Genomic DNA, 12,192 nt, shown 5'->3' with positions numbered 1-12,192 from the left:
AAAAGGACCGGTCTGTGTCTCCAGGGGCCTGTGGCCCTGAACTGGCCGTACACCTCCAAAAATCAAAACGATCGAAGATATGTCGCAGACCGAAACTGCCCCCACCTCAAACCTGTGCTGCCCTGACAGTCCCAAGGGAACCCTACAAACTGACATCAGGAACCTGGGCTGGCCACTTTTCTTTCCCAGGGAAAAAGGCTGATCTTTGCCTCCAGGGGCCTGTGGCCCTGAAGTGGCCGGACACCTCCAAAAATCCAAACGATCGAGGATGTGTCGCAGACCCAAGCTGCCACCACCTCAAACCTGTGCTGCCCTGACAGTCCCAAGGGAACCCTACAAACTGACATCAGGAACCTGGGCTGGCCACTTTCCTTCCCAGGGAAAAATGCTGATTTTTGCCTCCAGGGTCCTATGTGCCTTGAGTGGCCGGACACCTCCAAAAATCCAAACGATCGAAGATGTGTCGCAGACCCAAGCTGCCCCCACCTCAAACCTGTGCTGCCCTGACAGTCCCAAGGGAACCCTACAAACTGACATCAGGAACCTGGGCTGGCCACTTTTCTTTCCCAGGGAAAAGGACTGGTCTGTGCCTCCAGGGGCCTGTGGCCCTGAAGTGGCCGGACACCTCCAAAAATCCAAACGATCGAAGATGTGTCGCAGACCCAAGCTGCCCCCACCTCAAACCTGTGCTGCCCTGACAGTCCCAAGGGAACCCTACAAACTGACATCAGGAACCTGGGCTGGCCACTTTTCTTTCCCAGGGAAAAAGGCTGATCTTTGCCTCCAGGGGCCTGTGGCCCTGAAGTGGCCGGACACCTCCAAAAATCCAAACGATCGAAGATGTGTCGCAGACCCAAGCTGCCCCCACCTCAAACCTGTGCTGCCCTGACAGTCCCAAGGGAACCCTACAAACTGACATCAGGAACCTGGGCTGGCCACATTTCTTTCCCAGGGAAAAGGACCGGTCTGTCTCTCCAGGGGCCCGTGGCCCTGAAGTGGCCGGACACCTCCAAAAATCCAAACGATCGAGGATGTGTCGCAGACCCAAGCTGCCCCCACCTCAAACCTGTGCTGCCCTGACAGTCCCAAGGGAACCCTACAAACTGACATCAGGAACCTGGGCTGGCCACTTTTCCCTCCCAAGGAAAAAGGACCGGTCAGTGTCTCCAGGGGCCTGTGGCCCTGAGTGGCCGGACACCTCCAAAAATCCAAACGATCGAAGATGTGTCGCAGACCCAAGATGCCCCCACCTCAAACCTGTGCTGCCCTGACAGTCCCAAGGGAACCCTACAAACTGACATCAGGAACCTGGGCTGGCCACTTTTCTTTCCCAGGGAAAAGGACTGGTCTGTGCCTCCAGGGGCCTATGGCCCTGAGTGGCCGTACACCTCCAAAAATCCCGAACGATCGAGGATGTGTCGCAGACCCAAGCTGCCCCCACCTCAAACCTGTGCTGCCCTGACAGTCCCAAGGGAACCCTACAAACTGACATCAGGAACCTGGGCTGGCCACTTTTCTTTCCCAGGGAAAAGGACCGGTCTGTGTCTCCAGGGGCCTGTGGCCCTGAACTGGCCGTACACCTCCAAAAATCCAAACGATCGAAGATGTGTCGCAGACCCAAGCTGCCCCCAGCTCAAACCTGTGCTGCCCTGACAGTCCCAAGGGAACCCTACAAACTGACATCAGGAACCTGGGCTGGCCACTTTTCTTTCCCAGGGAAAAATGCTGATTTTTGCCTCCAGGGTCCTATGTGCCTTGAGTGGCCGGACACCTCCAAAAATCCAAACGATCGAAGATGTGTCGCAGACCCAAGCTGCCCCCACCTCAAACCTGTGCTGCCCTGACAGTCCCAAGGGAACCCTACAAACTGACATCAGGAACCTGGGCTGGCCACTTTTCTTTCCCAGGGAAAAAGGCTGATCTTTGCCTCCAGGGGCCTGTGGCCCTGAAGTGGCCGGACACCTCCAAAAATCCAAACGATCGAGGATGTGTCGCAGACCCAAGCTGCCCCCACCTCAAACCTGTGCTGCCCTGACAGTCCCAAGGGAACCCTACAAACTGACATCAGGAACCTGGGCTGGCCACTTTTCTTTCCCAGGGAAAAAGGACTGCTCTCTGTCTCCAGGGGCCTGTGGCCCTGACTGGCCGGACACCTCCAAAAATCCAAACGATCGAGGATGTGTCGCAGACCCAAGCTGCCCCCACCTCAAACCTGTGCTGCCCTGACAGTCCCAAGGGAACCCTACAAACTGACATCAGGAACCTGGGCTGGCCACTTTTCTTCCCCAAAGAAAATAGCTGATCTTTGCCTCCAGGGGCCTGTGGCCCTGAAGTGGCCGGACACCTCCAAAAATCCAAACGATCGAGGATGTGTCGCAGACCGAAACTGCCCTCACCTCAAACCTCTGCTGCCCTGACAGTCCCAAGGGAACCCTACAAACTGACACCAGGAACCTGGGCTGGCCACTTTTCCCTCCCAAGGAAAAAGGACCGGTCTGTGTCTCCAGGGGCCTGTGGCCCTGAGTGGCCGGACACCTCCAAAAATCCAAACGATCGAAGATGTGTCGCAGACCCAAGATGCCCCCACCTCAAACCTGTGCTGCCCTGACAGTCCCAAGGGAACCCTACAAACTGACATCAGGAACCTGGGCTGGCCACTTTTCTTTCCCAGGGAAAAGGACTGGTCTGTGCCTCCAGGGGCCTATGGCCCTGAGTGGCCGGACACCTCCAAAAATCCAAACGATCGAAGATGTGTCGCAGACCCAAGCTGCCCCCACCTCAAACCTGTGCTGCCCTGACAGTCCCAAGGGAACCCTACAAACTGACATCAGGAACCTGGGCTGGCCACTTTTCCCTCCCAAGGAAAAAGGACCGGTCAGTGTCTCCAGGGGCCTGTGGCCCTGAGTGGCCGGACACCTCCAAAAATCCAAACGATCGAGGATGTGTCGCAGACCCAAGATGCCCCCACCTCAAACCTGTGCTGCCCTGACAGTCCCAAGGGAACCCTACAAACTGACATCAGGAACCTGGGCTGGCCACTTTTCTTTCCCAGGGAAAAGGACTGGTCTGTGCCTCCAGGGGCCTATGGCCCTGAGTGGCCGGACACCTCCAAAAATCCAAACGATCGAGGATGTGTCGCAGACCCAAGCTGCCCCCACCTCAAACCTGTGCTGCCCTGACAGTCCCAAGGGAACCCTACAAACTGACATCAGGAACCTGGGCTGGCCACTTTTCTTTCCCAGGGAAAATGACTGGTCTGTGCCTCCAGGGGCCTATGGCCCTGAGTGGCCGGACACCTCCAAAAATCCAAACGATCGAAGATGTGTCGCAGACCCAAGCTGCCCCCACCTCAAACCTGTGCTGCCCTGACAGTCCCAAGGGAACCCTACAAACTGACATCAGGAACCTGGGCTGGCCACTTTTCTTTCCCAGGGAAAAATGCTGATTTTTGCTCCCCAGGGTCCTATGTGCCTTGAGTGGCCGGACACCTCCAAAAATCCAAACGATCGAGGATGTGTCACAGACCGAAACTGCCCCCACCTCAAACCTGTGCTGCCCTGACAGTCCCAAGGGAACCCTACAAACTGACATCAGGAACCTGGGCTGGCCACTTTTCTTTCCCAGGGAAAAAGGCTGATCTTTGCCTCCAGGGGCCTGTGGCCCTGAAGTGGCCGGACACCTCCAAAAATCCAAACGATCGAGGATGTGTCGCAGACCCAAGCTGCCCCCACCTCAAACCTGTGCTGCCCTGACAGTCCCAAGGGAACCCTACAAACTGACATCAGGAACCTGGGCTGGCCACTTTTCTTCCCCAAAGAAAATAGCTGATCTTTGCCTCCAGGGGCCTGTGGCCCTGAAGTGGCCGGACACCTCCAAAAATCCAAACGATCGAGGATGTGTCGCAGACCGAAACTGCCCCCACCTCAAACCTCTGCTGCCCTGACAGTCCCAAGGGAACCCTACAAACTGACATCAGGAACCTGGGCTGGCCACTTTTCTTTCCCAAGGAAAAAGGACCAGTCTTTGTCTCCAGGGGCCTGTGGCCCTGAAGTGGCCGGACACCTCCAAAAACCCAAACGATCGAAGATGTGTCGCAGACCCAAGCTGCCCCCACCTCAAACCTGTGCTGCCCTGACAGTCCCAAGGGAACCCTACAAACTGACACCAGGAACCTGGGCTGGCCACTTTTCTTTCCCAGGGAAAAGGACTGGTCTGTGCCTCCAGGGGCCTATGGCCCTGAGTGGCCGGACACCTCCAAAAATCCAAACGATCGAGGATGTGTCGCAGACCCAAGCTGCCCCCACCTCAAACCTGTGCTGCCCTGACAGTCCCAAGGGAGCCCTACAAACTGACATCAGGAACCTGGGCTGGCCACTTTTCTTTCCCAGGGAAAAGGACCAGTCTTTGTCTCCAGGGGCCTGTGGCCCTGAAGTGGCTGGACACCTCCAAAAATCCAAACGATCGAAGATGTGTCGCAGACCCAAGCTGCCCCCACCTCAAACCTGTGCTGCCCTGACAGTCCCAAGGGAACCCTACAAACTGACATCAGGAACCTGGGCTGGCCACTTTTCTTTCCCAGGGAAAAAGGCTGATCATTGCCTCCAGGGGCCTGTGGCCCTGAAGTGGCCGGACACCTCCAAAAATCCAAACGATCGAAGATGTGTCGCAGACCCAAGCTGCCCCCACCTCAAACCTGTGCTGCCCTGACAGTCCCAAGGGAACCCTACAAACTGACATCAGGAACCTGGGCTGGCCACTTTTCTTTCCCAGGGAAAAATGCTGATTTTTGCCTCCAGGGTCCTATGTGCCTTGAGTGGCCGGACACCTCCAAAAATCCAAACGATCGAAGATGTGTCGCAGAACCAAGCTGCCCCCACCTCAAACCTGTGCTGCCCTGACAGTCCCAAGGGAACCCTACAAACTGACATCAGGAACCTGGGCTGGCCACTTTTCTTTCCCAGGGAAAAAGGCTGATCTTTGCCTCCAGGGGCCTGTGGCCCTGAAGTGGCCGGACACCTCCAAAAATCCAAACGATCGAGGATGTGTCGCAGACCCAAGCTGCCCCCACCTCAAACCTGTGCTGCCCTGACAGTCCCAAGGGAACCCTACAAACTGACATCAGGAACCTGGGCTGGCCACTTTTCTTCCCCAAAGAAAATAGCTGATCTTTGCCTCCAGGGGCCTGTGGCCCTGAAGTGGCCGTACACCTCCAAAAATCCAAACGATCGAGGATGTGTCGCAGACCCAAGCTGCCCCCACCTCAAACCTGTGCTGCCCTGACAGTCCCAAGGGAACCCTACAAACTGACATCAGGAACCTGGGCTGGCCACTTTTCTTTCCCAGGGAAAAAGGCTGATCATTGCCTCCAGGGGCCTGTGGCCCTGAAGTGGCCGGACACCTCCAAAAATCCAAACGATCGAAGATGTGTCGCAGACCCAAGCTGCCCCCACCTCAAACCTGTGCTGCCCTGACAGTCCCAAGGGAACCCTACAAACTGACATCAGGAACCTGGGCTGGCCACTTTTCTTTCCCAGGGAAAAGGACTGGTCTGTGCCTCCAGGGGCCTATGGCCCTGAGTGGCCGGACACCTCCAAAAATCCAAACGATCGAAGATGTGTCGCAGACCCAAGCTGCCCCCACCTCAAACCTGTGCTGCCCTGACAGTCCCAAGGGAACCCTACAAACTGACATCAGGAACCTGGGCTGGCCACTTTTCCCTCCCAAGGAAAAAGGACCGGTCAGTGTCTCCAGGGGCCTGTGGCCCTGAGTGGCCGGACACCTCCAAAAATCCAAACGATCGAGGATGTGTCGCAGACCCAAGATGCCCCCACCTCAAACCTGTGCTTCCCTGACAGTCCCAAGGGAACCCTACAAACTGACATCAGGAACCTGGGCTGGCCACTTTTCTTTCCCAGGGAAAAGGACTGGTCTGTGCCTCCAGGGGCCTATGGCCCTGAGTGGCCGGACACCTCCAAAAATCCAAACGATCGAGGATGTGTCGCAGACCCAAGCTGCCCCCACCTCAAACCTGTGCTGCCCTGACAGTCCCAAGGGAACCCTACAAACTGACATCAGGAACCTGGGCTGGCCACTTTTCTTTCCCAGGGAAAAGGACTGGTCTGTGCCTCCAGGGGCCTATGGCCCTGAGTGGCCGGACACCTCCAAAAATCCAAACGATCGAAGATGTGTCGCAGACCCAAGCTGCCCCCACCTCAAACCTGTGCTGCCCTGACAGTCCCAAGGGAACCCTACAAACTGACATCAGGAACCTGGGCTGGCCACTTTTCTTTCCCAGGGAAAAGGACCGGTCTGTGTCTCCAGGGGCCTGTGGCCCTGAACTGGCCGTACACCTCCAAAAATCCAAACGATCGAAGATGTGTCGCAGACCCAAGCTGCCCCCAGCTCAGACCTGTGCTGCCCTGACAGTCCCAAGGGAACCCTACAAACTGACATCAGGAACCTGGGCTGGCCACTTTTCTTTCCCAGGGAAAAATGCTGATTTTTGCTCCCCAGGGTCCTATGTGCCTTGAGTGGCCGGACACCTCCAAAAATCCAAACGATCGAAGATGTGTCGCAGACCGAAACTGCCCCCACCTCAAACCTGTGCTGCCCTGACAGTCCCAAGGGAACCCTACAAACTGACATCAGGAACCTGGGCTGGCCACTTTTCTTTCCCAGGGAAAAAGGCTGATCTTTGCCTCCAGGGGCCTGTGGCCCTGAAGTGGCCGGACACCTCCAAAAATCCAAACGATCGAGGATGTGTCGCAGACCCAAGCTGCCCCCACCTCAAACCTGTGCTGCCCTGACAGTCCCAAGGGAACCCTACAAACTGACATCAGGAACCTGGGCTGGCCACTTTTCTTCCCCAAAGAAAATAGCTGATCTTTGCCTCCAGGGGCCTGTGGCCCTGAAGTGGCCGGACACCTCCAAAAATCCAAACGATCGAGGATGTGTCGCAGACCGAAACTGCCCCCACCTCAAACCTGTGCTGCCCTGACAGTCCCAAGGGAACCCTACAAACTGACATCAGGAACCTGGGCTGGCCACTTTTCTTTCCCAAGGAAAAAGGACCAGTCTTTGTCTCCAGGGGCCTGTGGCCCTGAAGTGGCCGGACACCTCCAAAAACCCAAACGATCGAAGATGTGTCGCAGACCCAAGCTGCCCCCACCTCAAACCTGTGCTGCCCTGACAGTCCCAAGGGAACCCTACAAACTGACACCAGGAACCTGGGCTGGCCACTTTTCTTTCCCAGGGAAAAGGACTGGTCTGTGCCTCCAGGGGCCTATGGCCCTGAGTGGCCGGACACCTCCAAAAATCCAAACGATCGAGGATGTGTCGCAGACCCAAGCTGCCCCCACCTCAAACCTGTGCTGCCCTGACAGTCCCAAGGGAGCCCTACAAACTGACATCAGGAACCTGGGCTGGCCACTTTTCTTTCCCAGGGAAAAGGACCAGTCTTTGTCTCCAGGGGCCTGTGGCCCTGAAGTGGCTGGACACCTCCAAAAATCCAAACGATCGAAGATGTGTCGCAGACCCAAGCTGCCCCCACCTCAAACCTGTGCTGCCCTGACAGTCCCAAGGGAACCCTACAAACTGACATCAGGAACCTGGGCTGGCCACTTTTCTTTCCCAGGGAAAAAGGCTGATCATTGCCTCCAGGGGCCTGTGGCCCTGAAGTGGCCGGACACCTCCAAAAATCCAAACGATCGAAGATGTGTCGCAGACCCAAGCTGCCCCCACCTCAAACCTGTGCTGCCCTGACAGTCCCAAGGGAACCCTACAAACTGACATCAGGAACCTGGGCTGGCCACTTTTCTTTCCCAGGGAAAAATGCTGATTTTTGCCTCCAGGGTCCTATGTGCCTTGAGTGGCCGGACACCTCCAAAAATCCAAACGATCGAAGATGTGTCGCAGAACCAAGCTGCCCCCACCTCAAACCTGTGCTGCCCTGACAGTCCCAAGGGAACCCTACAAACTGACATCAGGAACCTGGGCTGGCCACTTTTCTTTCCCAGGGAAAAAGGCTGATCTTTGCCTCCAGGGGCCTGTGGCCCTGAAGTGGCCGGACACCTCCAAAAATCCAAACGATCGAGGATGTGTCGCAGACCCAAGCTGCCCCCACCTCAAACCTGTGCTGCCCTGACAGTCCCAAGGGAACCCTACAAACTGACATCAGGAACCTGGGCTGGCCACTTTTCTTCCCCAAAGAAAATAGCTGATCTTTGCCTCCAGGGGCCTGTGGCCCTGAAGTGGCCGGACACCTCCAAAAATCCAAACGATCGAGGATGTGTCGCAGACCGAAACTGCCCCCACCTCAAACCTGTGCTGCCCTGACAGTCCCAAGGGAACCCTACAAACTGACATCAGGAACCTGGGCTGGCCACTTTTCTTTCCCAGGGAAAAGGACCGGTCTGTGTCTCCAGGGGCCTGTGGCCCTGAACTGGCCGTACACCTCCAAAAATCAAAACGATCGAAGATATGTCGCAGACCGAAACTGCCCCCACCTCAAACCTGTGCTGCCCTGACAGTCCCAAGGGAACCCTACAAACTGACATCAGGAACCTGGGCTGGCCACTTTTCTTTCCCAGGGAAAAAGGCTGATCTTTGCCTCCAGGGGCCTGTGGCCCTGAAGTGGCCGGACACCTCCAAAAATCCAAACGATCGAGGATGTGTCGCAGACCCAAGCTGCCACCACCTCAAACCTGTGCTGCCCTGACAGTCCCAAGGGAACCCTACAAACTGACATCAGGAACCTGGGCTGGCCACTTTCCTTCCCAGGGAAAAATGCTGATTTTTGCCTCCAGGGTCCTATGTGCCTTGAGTGGCCGGACACCTCCAAAAATCCAAACGATCGAAGATGTGTCGCAGACCCAAGCTGCCCCCAGCTCAAACCTGTGCTGCCCTGACAGTCCCAAGGGAACCCTACAAACTGACATCAGGAACCTGGGCTGGCCACTTTTCTTTCCCAGGGAAAAGGACTGGTCTGTGCCTCCAGGGGCCTGTGGCCCTGAAGTGGCCGGACACCTCCAAAAATCCAAACGATCGAAGATGTGTCGCAGACCCAAGCTGCCCCCACCTCAAACCTGTGCTGCCCTGACAGTCCCAAGGGAACCCTACAAACTGACATCAGGAACCTGGGCTGGCCACTTTTCTTTCCCAGGGAAAAAGGCTGATCTTTGCCTCCAGGGGCCTGTGGCCCTGAAGTGGCCGGACACCTCCAAAAATCCAAACGATCGAAGATGTGTCGCAGACCCAAGCTGCCCCCACCTCAAACCTGTGCTGCCCTGACAGTCCCAAGGGAACCCTACAAACTGACATCAGGAACCTGGGCTGGCCACATTTCTTTCCCAGGGAAAAGGACCGGTCTGTCTCTCCAGGGGCCCGTGGCCCTGAAGTGGCCGGACACCTCCAAAAATCCAAACGATCGAGGATGTGTCGCAGACCCAAGCTGCCCCCACCTCAAACCTGTGCTGCCCTGACAGTCCCAAGGGAACCCTACAAACTGACATCAGGAACCTGGGCTGGCCACTTTTCCCTCCCAAGGAAAAAGGACCGGTCAGTGTCTCCAGGGGCCTGTGGCCCTGAGTGGCCGGACACCTCCAAAAATCCAAACGATCGAAGATGTGTCGCAGACCCAAGATGCCCCCACCTCAAACCTGTGCTGCCCTGACAGTCCCAAGGGAACCCTACAAACTGACATCAGGAACCTGGGCTGGCCACTTTTCTTTCCCAGGGAAAAGGACTGGTCTGTGCCTCCAGGGGCCTATGGCCCTGAGTGGCCGTACACCTCCAAAAATCCAAACGATCGAGGATGTGTCGCAGACCCAAGCTGCCCCCACCTCAAACCTGTGCTGCCCTGACAGTCCCAAGGGAACCCTACAAACTGACATCAGGAACCTGGGCTGGCCACTTTTCTTTCCCAGGGAAAAGGACCGGTCTGTGTCTCCAGGGGCCTGTGGCCCTGAACTGGCCGTACACCTCCAAAAATCCAAACGATCGAAGATGTGTCGCAGACCCAAGCTGCCCCCAGCTCAAACCTGTGCTGCCCTGACAGTCCCAAGGGAACCCTACAAACTGACATCAGGAACCTGGGCTGGCCACTTTTCTTTCCCAGGGAAAAATGCTGATTTTTGCCTCCAGGGTCCTATGTGCCTTGAGTGGCCGGACACCTCCAAAAATCCAAACGATCGAAGATGTGTCGCAGACCCAAGCTGCCCCCACCTCAAACCTGTGCTGCCCTGACAGTCCCAAGGGAACCCTACAAACTGACATCAGGAACCTGGGCTGGCCACTTTTCTTTCCCAGGGAAAAAGGCTGATCTTTGCCTCCAGGGGCCTGTGGCCCTGAAGTGGCCGGACACCTCCAAAAATCCAAACGATCGAGGATGTGTCGCAGACCCAAGCTGCCCCCACCTCAAACCTGTGCTGCCCTGACAGTCCCAAGGGAACCCTACAAACTGACATCAGGAACCTGGGCTGGCCACTTTTCTTTCCCAGGGAAAAAGGACTGCTCTCTGTCTCCAGGGGCCTGTGGCCCTGACTGGCCGGACACCTCCAAAAATCCAAACGATCGAGGATGTGTCGCAGACCCAAGCTGCCCCCACCTCAAACCTGTGCTGCCCTGACAGTCCCAAGGGAACCCTACAAACTGACATCAGGAACCTGGGCTGGCCACTTTTCTTCCCCAAAGAAAATAGCTGATCTTTGCCTCCAGGGGCCTGTGGCCCTGAAGTGGCCGGACACCTCCAAAAATCCAAACGATCGAGGATGTGTCGCAGACCGAAACTGCCCTCACCTCAAACCTCTGCTGCCCTGACAGTCCCAAGGGAACCCTACAAACTGACACCAGGAACCTGGGCTGGCCACTTTTCTTCCCCAAAGAAAATAGCTGATCTTTGCCTCCAGGGGCCTGTGGCCCTGAAGTGGCCGTACACCTCCAAAAATCCAAACGATCGAGGATGTGTCGCAGACCCAAGCTGCCCCCACCTCAAACCTGTGCTGCCCTGACAGTCCCAAGGGAACCCTACAAACTGACATCAGGAACCTGGGCTGGCCACTTTTCTTTCCCAGGGAAAAAGGCTGATCATTGCCTCCAGGGGCCTGTGGCCCTGAAGTGGCCGGACACCTCCAAAAATCCAAACGATCGAAGATGTGTCGCAGACCCAAGCTGCCCCCACCTCAAACCTGTGCTGCCCTGACAGTCCCAAGGGAACCCTACAAACTGACATCAGGAACCTGGGCTGGCCACTTTTCTTTCCCAGGGAAAAGGACTGGTCTGTGCCTCCAGGGGCCTATGGCCCTGAGTGGCCGGACACCTCCAAAAATCCAAACGATCGAAGATGTGTCGCAGACCCAAGCTGCCCCCACCTCAAACCTGTGCTGCCCTGACAGTCCCAAGGGAACCCTACAAACTGACATCAGGAACCTGGGCTGGCCACTTTTCCCTCCCAAGGAAAAAGGACCGGTCAGTGTCTCCAGGGGCCTGTGGCCCTGAGTGGCCGGACACCTCCAAAAATCCAAACGATCGAGGATGTGTCGCAGACCCAAGATGCCCCCACCTCAAACCTGTGCTTCCCTGACAGTCCCAAGGGAACCCTACAAACTGACATCAGGAACCTGGGCTGGCCACTTTTCTTTCCCAGGGAAAAGGACTGGTCTGTGCCTCCAGGGGCCTATGGCCCTGAGTGGCCGGACACCTCCAAAAATCCAAACGATCGAGGATGTGTCGCAGACCCAAGCTGCCCCCACCTCAAACCTGTGCTGCCCTGACAGTCCCAAGGGAACCCTACAAACTGACATCAGGAACCTGGGCTGGCCACTTTTCTTTCCCAGGGAAAAGGACTGGTCTGTGCCTCCAGGGGCCTATGGCCCTGAGTGGCCGGACACCTCCAAAAATCCAAACGATCGAAGATGTGTCGCAGACCCAAGCTGCCCCCACCTCAAACCTGTGCTGCCCTGACAGTCCCAAGGGAACCCTACAAACTGACATCAGGAACCTGGGCTGGCCACTTTTCTTTCCCAGGGAAAAGGACCGGTCTGTGTCTCCAGGGGCCTGTGGCCCTGAACTGGCCGTACACCTCCAAAAATCCAAACGATCGAAGATGTGTCGCAGACCCAAGCTGCCCCCAGCTCAGACCTGTGCTGCCCTGACAGTCCCAAGGGAACCCTACAAACTGACATCAGGAACCTGGGC

The sequence above is a fragment of the Vidua macroura genome, chromosome 34 (assembly GCF_024509145.1).
Source record: "Vidua macroura isolate BioBank_ID:100142 chromosome 34, ASM2450914v1, whole genome shotgun sequence".
NCBI classification, from domain to species: Eukaryota; Metazoa; Chordata; class Aves; order Passeriformes; family Viduidae; genus Vidua; species Vidua macroura.
This window is presented reverse-complemented; position numbering follows the sequence as displayed.